Genomic DNA, 12,309 nt, shown 5'->3' on the forward strand with positions numbered 1-12,309 from the left:
ATTCTGGAAATGTCTCAAAAGATCATTAGGGTGACACTTAAATGGTTTCTGTATTGGGTTACTTGATGAAATATAATTAAAGATCATGTTTGAGAAAAGCATTAATTTTAGCCAGTGTGCTACACAGGCCCTATTTAATACATTGATCTTCCCAGTGAGATGCAATTGACTGTAGAATGTCAGTTGTAAATCTCATTACATGTTGTTATTAACAGCCTGTATTTCCAAAACAAGAATACCAACAGGGAGATGGGAAATATAAAGAATCAGTGAGACAGTGTTGGTCAGCAGCAGGATGGGCAGTGATGACAACAGTCAGTAGTCTAGCCCACTGTCGGGGTTTTTGAAGGCACAGCAGTTCAGGTGACTTCTTACGCTTGATGCCCTGTTTGTGAAATGACACTTACCGGATAATATCTGTTTCAGATAATACCTTACTCATATGAGTGAGAGTTTGCAAAACTGGCTACCTAGATTTTAATGTCTGCATGACAAGAACCATATTTCATTTGTTTATACACGTGCACGTGCTGTTGTGTATAGAGACAAATGATAGCAATGATCAGGGTGAAAGCCATTACACTGGTTTAGCGGCCAAAAAAAATGAGCACAAAAGTAAATTTATGTGGTGAAAATTAAAATTGTATTAAAAAAATTGTCCTTGCATTTTACACAGTATCACACTGTACTGTTAGAAAAGAATGCTTGATCAAGATGATTCATTACTGTGCTAAAGATAAATCATTTCTTGCTGTAAAAGGATGTTGTAACATTTCCTGATACAGTGTTTTTGTACCCTGCCTTTCAGCACTATCATACTCTATTATAATTGCCTAAACAGCATTAGTTTTAATTAACAACCTCAAATTGCTGGAAGAAAAAAGGTTTATGTCTGTGTTTATGTTCAATATAGACATTCAGTTAGCAGATATGATCAAGATGCAATGTCCAATTAACAAAAGTGCCCAGAAAAACAGGGCTGGATCATGACACAGGATGGCCAAAAAGAAGAGGCACTACATTGTCTCTTTGTCACATAGCCAGTATTATAAAGTGTTCTGCTTCAGGAAGAAGAAAAGGGGAACAACCATTTCTCCACTTCTCCGTGGAACGTGATCTGTTTCTCTGTATCTGCCAAGGTGCTTATGCTCACAAGGAATTTTGGATAAGGGAGAGAGAAATACCTTTGTACTCATTCAGACTGAATCATAATTCAGGCTCCAACCTCCCTCACAGTGAAAGACAATTTTTCTACTGGCATAGTAGTTTGAGTTCTTGTGGTCTGTACATTCTGATATTCACTGTCCAAAAATAATAATCATGAGAACCAAAAACTGAAATATGAAAACTAAGACATACAGTAACACCTTAAGGACCCTGGACATACAGGGGTTCTTAGTAGAAAGAACTTTGCTTACGACTGTTTTTAAACAACTGTCATTATTTTCATCAATGTTTTAAAATATATACATTAGGAATAAAATCCACTGTGTTATGGAATGCACCCTTGTTTGCATACAGTCATTTAGGAAAATATACTTTCTAATTACTATGTATAAAAATGCTATAAATTTATACTCTGTATAAAATTGGTATAAATCTACTTCCATTATCTGATGTAGAATTTCAGGAACTGACCTAGTTTTGTTTTACATTGGAGTTTGAAGATTTTTTTGAAAGCAATTATATACAATAAGATTTTCCACAACTGTAGGGATTGGTTTCAACGACCTGAGATATTCCTTCGGATTTCAGATTCATTCCTGTGCTTTGAGCCTAGAAAGACTGTGACTGCGCTTCCTCTGACGAATGCAGTCCTTCTAAAAACAGGGCTGAACTAAGCCTTCATGCAAAATTCAGTCAGATCAAGCAGTTACTGCTCAAAATGGAAAAGGTGTTTTCCTCAGCTGCATGCTAGAAAAAGAACCACTGCACAGGGGACACAATTGTGCCAATGGTTACACCCTGCCATGCCTGGCTACACCCTGCCATGCCCGTTTAAGCTGGAATTTTCCACATCACTGACTGTCATCTGAGCATAACAGAGAACAGTTCTGGGCACAGGTCCTCTTTGCAGCAGATTCCTCCGTTAAGGTAGCACAGCATCCGATGGAAAACACATGTAGACTGAACAGCTATAGATGGGATCTTATGTTCATTTTTAGTCTCAATCTATTTTAATATTTTGTACGCTTACTACAAGTGTTTTACTTGACACAGTATTTTTTATCTCATACCTTCTGAACTTTCCAATTGAATATTCATTCTCCTTGAATATTCATTCTCCAATATGCTCTGCAAGTAAGTTTTATTAGACTTATCTACCGGATAGTTAAATCACAGGAGAACCAAGGGTGGCTTGCTACTTGATCAAAATCACGACAGTTAAAAACTCTGGGAATAAAGCCCAGCATTCCTGGGTACAGTGTAATATATACCTGTAATTCATACTGTTCATCTTTCCTACTCCATGTAGGGACATACGATAGACGGCTAAAGTAGACACAAGCCTGCCCCGGCTCCTGGCGCTATCTCCGTGGCACGCAGCGTTTTACCCATTTTTGCTTTCAACGGTGCCCGTTTGCGGCCACGCGTTCGTGTCAGAGCACATCCGCCTGCTCTTCGCTGTAACGCTTAAAACGCCACACACCCGTACGACCACTTGCCACTTATTTAAACCACCTCCTCCTCCTCCCGAGGGAGCGGAAAGCGCCTCGAAAACGCGGCCTACGACCGCCACGGCGCCGCCCGCGAGGCGGCGGGTGACACCGCGGCCCCGGCGCGGGCGCGGGCGCCGCCGCCGCCGCCGAGGTAAGTGCGCGGGCGCCGCAGCCGCGGCCCCTGCCCCCGCGGGCCGCGGCCCGGCCCCGCGCCCCGGGGCGGCCGCGCAGGGCCCGCAGCCCGGCGCTGCCCGGCCCCGTACCTGGCTGCGCCCGCCGGAGCCCGGCGCCGCTCTCTCTCCCCGCTGCGGCAGCCCCCGGCCGCGCAGCCCCCGCCCGGCCTCGCAGCGGTGCTGGGGCGCGCGGGCTGCTGGGAGCTGTAGTTCTCCCACGCGCGCGTTCTCGTGACGCAGAAAGGCGCGAGCGGGGGGAAAGAACTACCCGGCGGGGAAAAAAGATGGCGGCGATTGTTTGCCGCCGTTGCCGAGCAACTGTTCCCCCCGCCTCTATTTTTGTGTCCACGAGGGACTAGAAACTAAGCAGCCGGTTCCCGAGCACTTGAATGGAGTTGACTGCCCCAATTAGAGGCGTTCTATCGCGACCCAGACACGCGCAGCATTGCTCTGGGATAAGACTACAAGTCCCAGCATGCACCGGGACACGGTGCGTTCCACAGCCCCTCCGGCCCGGGGCGTGGCATGCTGGGGCATGTAGTCTCTCCGCCCCCTTCTCCCGTTACGCAAATGAGCAGCTGAGTGGGAGGGCTGAGGCCGCCGGGGGGCCGCCCCGGGTCGCGCTCCGATTGGTCGCGGGCCCGGGAGCCGACGCGGAGGGAGAGAGTGGGTCTGCCCGTGCGCATGCGCCGGGCGGGGGAGCTGCTGCCGGGAGCGGGCGGCAGCGCAATGTTTTGGGGGCTGTCAATGAGGAGAGGCGCCGCTGGTGCCGGCGGCCGGTGCCTGGGCTGAGGGGAGCGCGGACCCCGCGGCGCCCGCGCTCCGCAGCGGGCGGCAGCCTCTCCCCTTGCCTCGCAGCCGTGGGGCGGAGCAGCGGCGTTTGGCAACCCCGGCAAGTAGCCCGGCGAGAGGCAGGGCTCGCCCCGGTGCCCCGCGCAGCCTGCGGCGCGGGCGAGCAGCCGCCAGCCCCCTGTGGCAGCGGCCGGCGGGCGGCAGGCTCCGAGAGGGGGGCAGCGGCGGGCAGCGGCCGCGGTGATGATGAACAGGTTCAGAAAGTGGCTCTATAAACCCAAGGTAAGTTGCGCGGAGCCGCGTCCGCCGGCGCCGGACGGGTGGGTGCCCGCGCTGCCGGGCGGCCGTTAGCGGGCGGCCGTTAGGCGCTCGCGCGCCGCGTGAGGCAGGAGGCAGCCCGCGCGGCCGCGGAGCCCCGCGGAGCCCCGCGGCGCTTTTCGGCACGGCCGTTAGCGGGGCAGCGGCGCCCCCCTTCCCTGCCGGCGCGGCACCTGCCGGCTGCCCCCGCGCCCTCCCGGGCGAGCGGGCTGCGGGGGAAGCTTGCGGGGGGAAGGAGCGGGAGCGCTGTTTTCTAGGTCTTTCTGGGCAGCGGAGAGCCCCTCGGCGGTGCTGCGCAGGGAGTGAAGGTGACTGGGGAGGTGCGCGGTGGTGCCTGCCTTTGTGGTGTTGTTTCCAGGGGGCTCACCTGGGGGCGTGTGGCACTCGGTAGGGCTTTTTGGAAACCCGCTGCCCTCCCCTCTGTGTCGCCGTCATCCCGTGGTTTGTAAATTAAAGCGCTAAATTAAATATCTGGCAGGGGAATATATCTCTTGGCGCACAGACGCAGTACTTCTGATTATATGTAGTTTCGTATTGAGACGTATATTGCGAGTTGCTGCTGAAAAGGTGATATGAGGTTCACGCAGAAACTGGATTAGATTAATTTTATTTTTGGACGCGTCTTGCTGATCGCGGTCTATTGTGGCTCTAGCGGCGGCTGAGCAGAGAAAGCAGAAAGGGCTCAGATTTGCAAGGCACCTGCATTCAGTGAGCTGGAGAAAAGCATTTACCGGCGTGTCTGGAGCAGCTTTCTTGTTCGGAGAAGGAGAGATGACAAAGCAGAGCATGTGCTTTATTGTTGTTTGGACCTGACAACAAAAGAGGCCGGAGGCGAGGGGAGGCTTTCCCTGGTTCTGGGTGTCTCCTAGGAGGACGCTCACACTAAGGAGGCTCCAGAGACACCGCAGACCTGCTGGTGCGCTCCTGGGAAACTGCTACTTGCTCAGTGTGGGCTTCGCAGTTAATAGGCAGCTCTTTGTAACCTCTGGGTTTTCATTTTCAGTTAAACTCGTGACGGCTAGTTAGTGTGGTTTGTACTCTGAACTTGGAGAGAGAGATTGGACTCTGTATTTTCCAGTGTTCCTGTTTGGTATTAATATGATCTATGTGTACATGAGAACTTTTAAGTAAGAATTTTGTTTAATGGGTTCTGTAGATGTACATTTTCTGCCCTTTGTTCTTGCTTTTAAAGTCTTGGAAAAAATCCAAGAATCATAGCTTGCTTTATAATGAAATTATCATCTTCTGGCATAAGTGAAATAACTGTCTAGAGAATGATCTTATCTTACATGTGATGTTCAGATCATATATGAAGACCATTACCGATTTTGAACATCTATAGTATACTGACTGCTGAAATATCTCAACAAAAAAGGACAGTTATTCACTTTATGAAGTACTTCATTTAATTTTTGTTCCTAAGTGTCACTACCACCTATTTTTTCTTATGTTTTAGTTACAAAAATATGAGGCTTAACATTATTATTGAAAGTCTTTCACATGCACAGTTCGATTCCCCAAATAATAGCCAGTATGCTGGGATTTTAAAAAAATATTGAGATTATGCTACAAAACAAAAGTTCGAATTATGCTAGCTTTATGATATTTTGTATGTAGCTATAACCCTGACCAGCACTGCTGAAGAATATCTACTTGTCTGATGTTGCTACAAACAACTGAAAGGCAAGTTATTTAGAGATTAAGTAACTGAAAACACAGTAACAAGTTACATGCAGCCATGTTGCCTTCAATAAACTTTGCTGTTTGTGTTTTATGCCAAGGAGCAACTAAGAGAGGAACAGTTAAATGAACAAAAAGGCAATACTTAAATTCAGAAGAAATCATTGCATATATATCTTTTTGTCACTATTTCTTTATTAAAACTAATTAGATTTCACATTGATTTTCTTTTTAATGGAGATTTCATTTTAATGTAAAATTTATATTTATAAATATACTATTTCTGTGTTGTAGGCTTTGTATTTGGTACCCAAGATATGTATCAAATAGGATATGCCTGTATTCTTGTATATGTTTTTTATGGGAAAAGGAACTTTCCAAACCTGGTGTGTGACATTGAGCCTCATAAATTAGTAACATTCGTAGTCAAGCCATTACTTTAAAATCAGCAGTGTCTTTTCTGTGAAGAAAGTTGCCTGAAATATAAGGAGTTGGTGTGCACATCTTTGCTTTCTTTGCAAATAGCTTTTGTGAGTTTCAGTCACTTATTACATCACTTTTTGTACTCGTACTATATTCAAAATGGATTAGTGTTCAGTATAATGGCACTTTTTTTCAGAAACAAGCATTTTTCTGATGTGTCTGTTGAATCTTATGGATAATATAATTAAATACGCAGAAGCTTGAATAGCTTTTTTTGGTGGGGAGTAGGATTCAGGAAACTATATTTAGGGATGCTACCCAGACTGTAACTTTTCAGGTTATACTACTTACTTTCCTATTTCATCAGGGAATCCTAGGAATTCCAAGGACCCTTCCTGTAGACTGTGGAACTCACTAAACTTATTTTGAAGTGGTGTTGAATACAATGTATTTTGAAGATGACCTTTTTTGGGTATTGATTCTTGTGGGAGCTATTACCAATGGTGATCTGTGTTGCTTAGTTATAGTATTCTTTTAGGTGCTAGAGATGTCAGGTGCATTTTATTAGTTATATTTTGCTTCTACCAATGATGGATAATGTTTCTTTTGTAGTCTTCCAGATACTGATTTCATATAACTAGCATTTCTGCAGGGCAGCATATTTTGATGGTACTGGGCATTTGGCCTACTCATTTGATTGCCATTTAGAGATAATTTTGAAGGTGGTAGGGAAATATGATTAGGAAGGTGCAGGAGGTGATGACATTAGAATGCATTAGACTTACAGTACAGTCCATTCAGAAACCTGAATATATGGTTTAGTTTAATCTCAGGGAAACTTCTATAATTCTACCTCACAGAACAAAATTGGCAAATTAATTCAGCTTAATCTTTGTAAATTGGGAACACCAGGAATGGAATAGAACAGATATTGCTCTTCAAGATCAAGATATAAAGCTAACAGTATCATCCTCAACTTACTGTAAGAGGCAGGGTCCTGCATCTGGACAGAGACATGTATCTAGTAACTGCTACATCTCTGAACAAACTAAGGATGTGAGAAGAAATGTGGGTGTAGGGAAGTGGAACGTCTTGACTAATGTTGTGAGCATGTCACAAGAACAATATGACTTTTAGATCCTTAAGCAGTCTCTTACTCTCTGATGCTCTTCAGACTCTTCAGGTGTGCTTGTATACCCAGATTTTAACAGATTTAATGTCAGTGGTAGGGGAAACCAGAGAATGAAATCAATAGCAGTGGCATGATCTGTGTAGCTGGTAAGAGGAATTGCTTTTAACTGATGTATTCTAGACAGAGCAATGAGATGGTGCTTTATTTACGGCCTCCTTTGTCGCAAAGATTGTTCTTTAATTTTAGTGAATGTTTTCCTTTTGGGGTTGCAGATTCAATGTATTAGGTTTTGGGAGGGGGGTTAGGCTTTTGGAACAGGAGAAAATGCAGAGGAGTGATTGCAAGCAATTGTGTTCTTGAATTGCAGCACATTGGTGGAACAATGGTTACACTGTTTGACCTCCTTAGGACATTGCAGGCGTCTCTCAGGCAATGCTACCTTTTGAGAAAAAGGATGGCTCCTTCTAGATCGAAATACTTGTATGCACGCACACAGGAATATAACAGGAATATTTCCTGTCATTTCAGGGAACTTCTTATCTTGTACCTTTTGCTGTTAGAACATTCCACAGATGTTAGGTCAGAACTTGTTCACAGGCAGATTCTGAATATCTAGCAAAAAAGTGGAAACTGAACGGTTTTGTATAGTTTTGAAATGCTTTTGCTGTCAAAAGCATTCAGAACAATTTCCACGGATGTAGCTGCTTAAGTTCTGTGAGCAACAAGAAAAACGGTGGGTAATTAGCTCACTGGTGTTAATGTTTTAAACTGAGCTCGAAACTATTGATATTTTGAGAAGGAACAAATATTTTGAAAGAACTGTTTGTATCTGACCAAAAAAAAAGAAAGTCCATCTCTAACCAAAACTCCAAGATGATGCTTTTTATTTGCTTAGTATAACAGACCAGGAAATCTTCAATGTATGCTTATTTGTCTGTATTTTTCTTTTTTAACATATCGCTTATTTGATGATATATATCTACAAATCTTAATAAATTGTTACCCAAGGAACAAAAAGACAAAGAATACCTTCTTTTTTCAATCTTTTAGTTGTGCATTCACTACCGTTATTTCTTGCTCTTAGTTTCTTTTACATAGTAACAGAAGGGAAACTTCTTGTGATAGATGTTAAAGATTCCGTAGTCTTTAAAATTCACACAAAATTCCTAACTTCAGTAGTCGAGACATTATTTTGTGGTTGCTTTTTGCAGATTAAGTAATATTCACAAGGCTTGTGTAAGCCTGGATATTTTGTATGTATATATATATATATATATTTTAAACATCCCTCTCATCTAAAATTGAGCAAGGTACAGCTATGCTGTTAACTTGTGTCCTAAATAAAAGGCTGTATAACAGCCATGGAGGCATGAAGATATCTAATCTCTAAAACATGTGAAAAAGATCTGCTGAGTACTTTCTTGTCAGTAAATATTCATTCATGGCTACAGATTGGAGCTGTTTCCGTAAATGTGTCTTCTCTCCCTGAAGTGCTTGGAGATGAATTGCTACCCTCTTAGGTATTTGTTTTGAAATATTTTTTTTCTTTAATCTGGTCATTACTTTCTTTAGATAGTTGGATTAGCAGATACATCTTCAAGAGAAGAGATTCTTGCTTCCCGTTAATGTGTTTCTAAGATTGTAGTCTTTGAGAAATAACGTTTAGGGATGTGTGGAACTGCAGGGAGTTGGAGAAAGCTTGTTTCTGTGTCTGCATAATGTCCTTCTCTAACTTTTATCACGGTCATTTTACTAAGCTACATTTCATGATGGGAAGCCATAGCTAGTAATAATTGCTATTGATAATAATTATTAAAGAAAATTGTTAAAAGGATAGATATGCTACTTTGAAACAAGGCTTTAAAGCATGAGATAGTAAATGGATGTCTTGAAAGAGGATCCCATGCAAGTAAGCGGATGAGAGAACATTTCTAGGGGATAGAGTAATCCCCCTAATGTGCAAAGATGAGAGCCAGTGGCAAAAATTTTTAATCAAATGACCTTTAGCAACTTCTGCATTACTTCGCACATGGGTTAAGCTTAAAAAAAAAAAAAAACCTAGGTTCCTAGGTGGATGTTAAACAAAGTAAACAGTGCACATAAGAGAATCTTGCTCAGCAGTGTTGTTAGGCTTGCTTTGTGAGGGAGCTGATTCAAAAGAACAAAAGGGGAGGGGAGAAATGAAAATGACTGTACAAAAAATTGACATGGTGTATATGACCATCTTAGAAATTGTAGAAATACCTTAATTTACCACTGAAGTTTCAGTTATTTCAAATCAACTTCACTTTGCTTGCTTTGACACCGGAAGTGACCATATCACATGCAGTGCAAGACATAATTCAAAACTTTGTGTTTATCATCCTTCATGTCAAGATGCATTCCCCCATCTGCCGATGGATCATTTTACAATTACTGTATGTTGATTTGAAATCACATTTCTTCTTGTAAAACATTGACGTTTACTCTTCCCATAGAAAAACAAAGCAATAAAACAATAAACAATAATTATTTGTTTATACAGTTCAGTTAATATACAGATGCTTCAAAGCATGTGAGGTATACAGTGCAGAGAAATGAATCCTGTGAATCTTGGAACTTACAGCTGAGCCAGAAATGTGTGGATAGGCTTCATGGAGCTGCTGGGCTCTTACCAATGACTCTATAGAGCAAAATATGTTCTTTTTCAAATAGCAATATAAAGGGTGTTTCAAGCTTCGGGGATGGTGTGCAATCAGGAATGAATGAGAAACAATGGGAATAGTCAAAGCTGAAATTTGTTTGGAGTGTAGGAAAAAGTTGGTTGGGAATAGGAAAAGAGGAAGAAGAGCTTTGAAGATGCAGAATAGAAATATGAACTTTTGATAAAGGAAGGGAAGATTGTAAAAAGATTAAATATATACAGTCTTGAATATATGCTTAGCTTCACATATGGCAAAGAGCACTTTTAAAGTTGGGTCAGTAGAATGAGATGCAGGATGAAGAAGAATTATCTTAAGCAAGGTGTTTTGGTGGACTGAAATGGTCAGGGATGAAAAAAGATGAAGCTACTGGAGTAGCCAAGCAACTATTGAGACTAATTCTGAGGGAGAAGGTGGAAAAGGATGGATGATATTATAGGGTGATAGGTAGAAAGAAGCTGGTATCTCATTTTAGTTACGATTTTCAAGTCTTAAGAGAAGTATTTGCTCTCTGCGGGAGAGAATTAGAGCAAGTTTAGTCTTGGGGAAGAATGTCTTAAATAAAACTATTTGGATGAAGAGTGAAAAGAGGGGAAAAAATTTTACAGGTGTCATACAGTAAAAAGCCTTTGAGTACAGCTGTTTGTGAACAAAACTTGGTAGTTAATGCAGTATTTCTATTAACATTTAATGTCTTGCAAAGAGACAGGAGAATTGGGAGTCTTTCTTATTTAGGGAGACAATACTTAAAAATCTTCACTGTTTTCATGATCTCACTTAATTGTCTGCTTAATTATTCTTGTTGCTACTGTCTGATCAGAGACTGAAGCTATTGAACCACATTAAACAGCAATATTGATAAAAATCCTGGAGAAGACAACTTACAAATGAGTATACATTATTCTAGTTTTAGGTTCCACATACAGAATTGCTTCATTTTAGAAGCACCATCTAGTGGTTTGAACACAAGTGTTGAAATCAGTAATTCTTCACTGTTTGTTCTAGCTCTGCAGCTGACTGATAACTGACTGACTGATAATTACCTGAAATTATATTATTTCTTAGTCTTGATTTATCCGTATCTAAATAAGGGAAATAGGTAACTATGGCAGTTGTCTATTAAGAGAATTGCTTGGTTGCTCTGAAGTACTCCAAAATGAGAGAAATACAGACACCTCACAAAACTGTTTTTGCTATGGTTTACTGTAAGCACAATCATAGCATTTCAGAACAAAGGTCCATCCAGTCTGGTGGTTATCTCTTTCTCTGTGTCCTGTAGGAGATGCCTTGGGAAAAAAGATGAGATGAATGGAAAGTGATATTTCTCCTGGGCTTTCTTTTAAGCTTACAGTAGTCTGCATTTTAGGAGCTTGCTGAACTGCAGATTGTACTCTTATAATTTAATAGCCCGTGAACATTTTTCCTTAAACTGTCTAATCATTTTTCAATCCATTTATACTTCTGGCCTCTGTAATGACTACTGGTGCTTAAAGCCAAGTTTTATGCTAGTAAGGTAAGCATTTTCTTTGTAAACTTTTTCAAGTATCCAACAGTGTTCCGTAATGTGTCCTTTGTCCTGCTGCCTGTCTTCCACTCTTTCTCTTTGAAATTTAATTTGGATGTTTAGATTCCCTCTTTTCCCCTCACCTGATGCTTGTTATCACAATTCAGGAAAAAATACCTTTTAAGGATCACAGTGCATTTTCCCTGGGTTCTTTGAAAGGATGACAATACCAAAAAGACTGCATTGGATCATGGAACTTTTAAAATAGATGCTACTAATAAAGCCAACTCTCTGGGTGAAAAACTGAATTCTTTGGAAAGTATCCACAGGCTTTAAGCTCTGGAAGTTAGGGTGCCTGAAGAATATTTTCCTGTTGAACCAACCAAAAAAATAAATGTGGCAAATATCCCTGATGTGCTTTATTTAACTGTTTTAATGGTGTACCTGCTGTCATAGCAAATGTTCTAGCAACAGTCATTTAAAAGTTCATCCAGTAAAACTGTTTGTAAATAATGATGTTAAAAATAAATTAACTGAAGGCTGAACAGATCTGTTTGACTCATGTTGTAAGACCGACCAACCTTCACAGTGCATGTCAAAGCAGGTTTATCAAGATTAGTCCTTTCATTGGAGGATGCTGCTGAATTGGAGTCTGTCTTATTTATCCTTAGCTGAGTCTTTGTTTTAATCTTGAAGATAAAAAAAAATACCAACACTTTAACATTATATCTAAAATTACAGACTGGGGATCATTGGTTTAATGGCCATGCCCCCTCTTTCCATTCAAGAAGTGAACTGCTGCATTCCATACTAGCTGAAGCATATGAATCCTATAAACTAAAGGTATCCCAAAGTCAACAAAACCTTGACACTTAACCTATATATGATAGCTAGAAGAAGGTCTGCATAACAAAATAGTTTACTTCTGTTGAGGCAGTGTCAACTA

General features: G+C 41.8%; 2 protein-coding genes across 4 annotated transcripts in view; one reads left to right on the plus strand and one right to left on the minus strand.

Annotated features, from left to right (window-relative positions):
• The window catches only part of CFAP99 (cilia and flagella associated protein 99), a 65,074-nt gene extending 62,126 nt beyond the window's left edge, over positions 1-2,948 (minus strand). For 2 of the 3 annotated variants that reach the window (XM_013959941.2, XM_013959940.2), the window contains exon 1: positions 2,439-2,493. The gene's annotated coding sequence lies outside the window, so the exon portion shown is untranslated. Of the gene's footprint in view, positions 1-2,438; positions 2,494-2,923 lie in introns of those variants that run through there. The other variant, XM_067297195.1, reaches the window with a different exon arrangement.
• Positions 2,949-3,878: 930 nt separating this feature from the next.
• ZFYVE28 (zinc finger FYVE-type containing 28) overlaps positions 3,879-12,309 on the plus strand; it is a 164,129-nt gene continuing 155,698 nt past the window's right edge. The window contains exon 1 of the mRNA XM_067298298.1: positions 3,879-3,907. The gene's annotated coding sequence lies outside the window, so the exon portion shown is untranslated. The remainder of the gene's footprint in view (positions 3,908-12,309) is intronic.

Source organism: Apteryx mantelli, chromosome 5 (genome assembly GCF_036417845.1).
Source record: "Apteryx mantelli isolate bAptMan1 chromosome 5, bAptMan1.hap1, whole genome shotgun sequence".
Taxonomy (NCBI): domain Eukaryota; kingdom Metazoa; phylum Chordata; class Aves; order Apterygiformes; family Apterygidae; genus Apteryx; species Apteryx mantelli.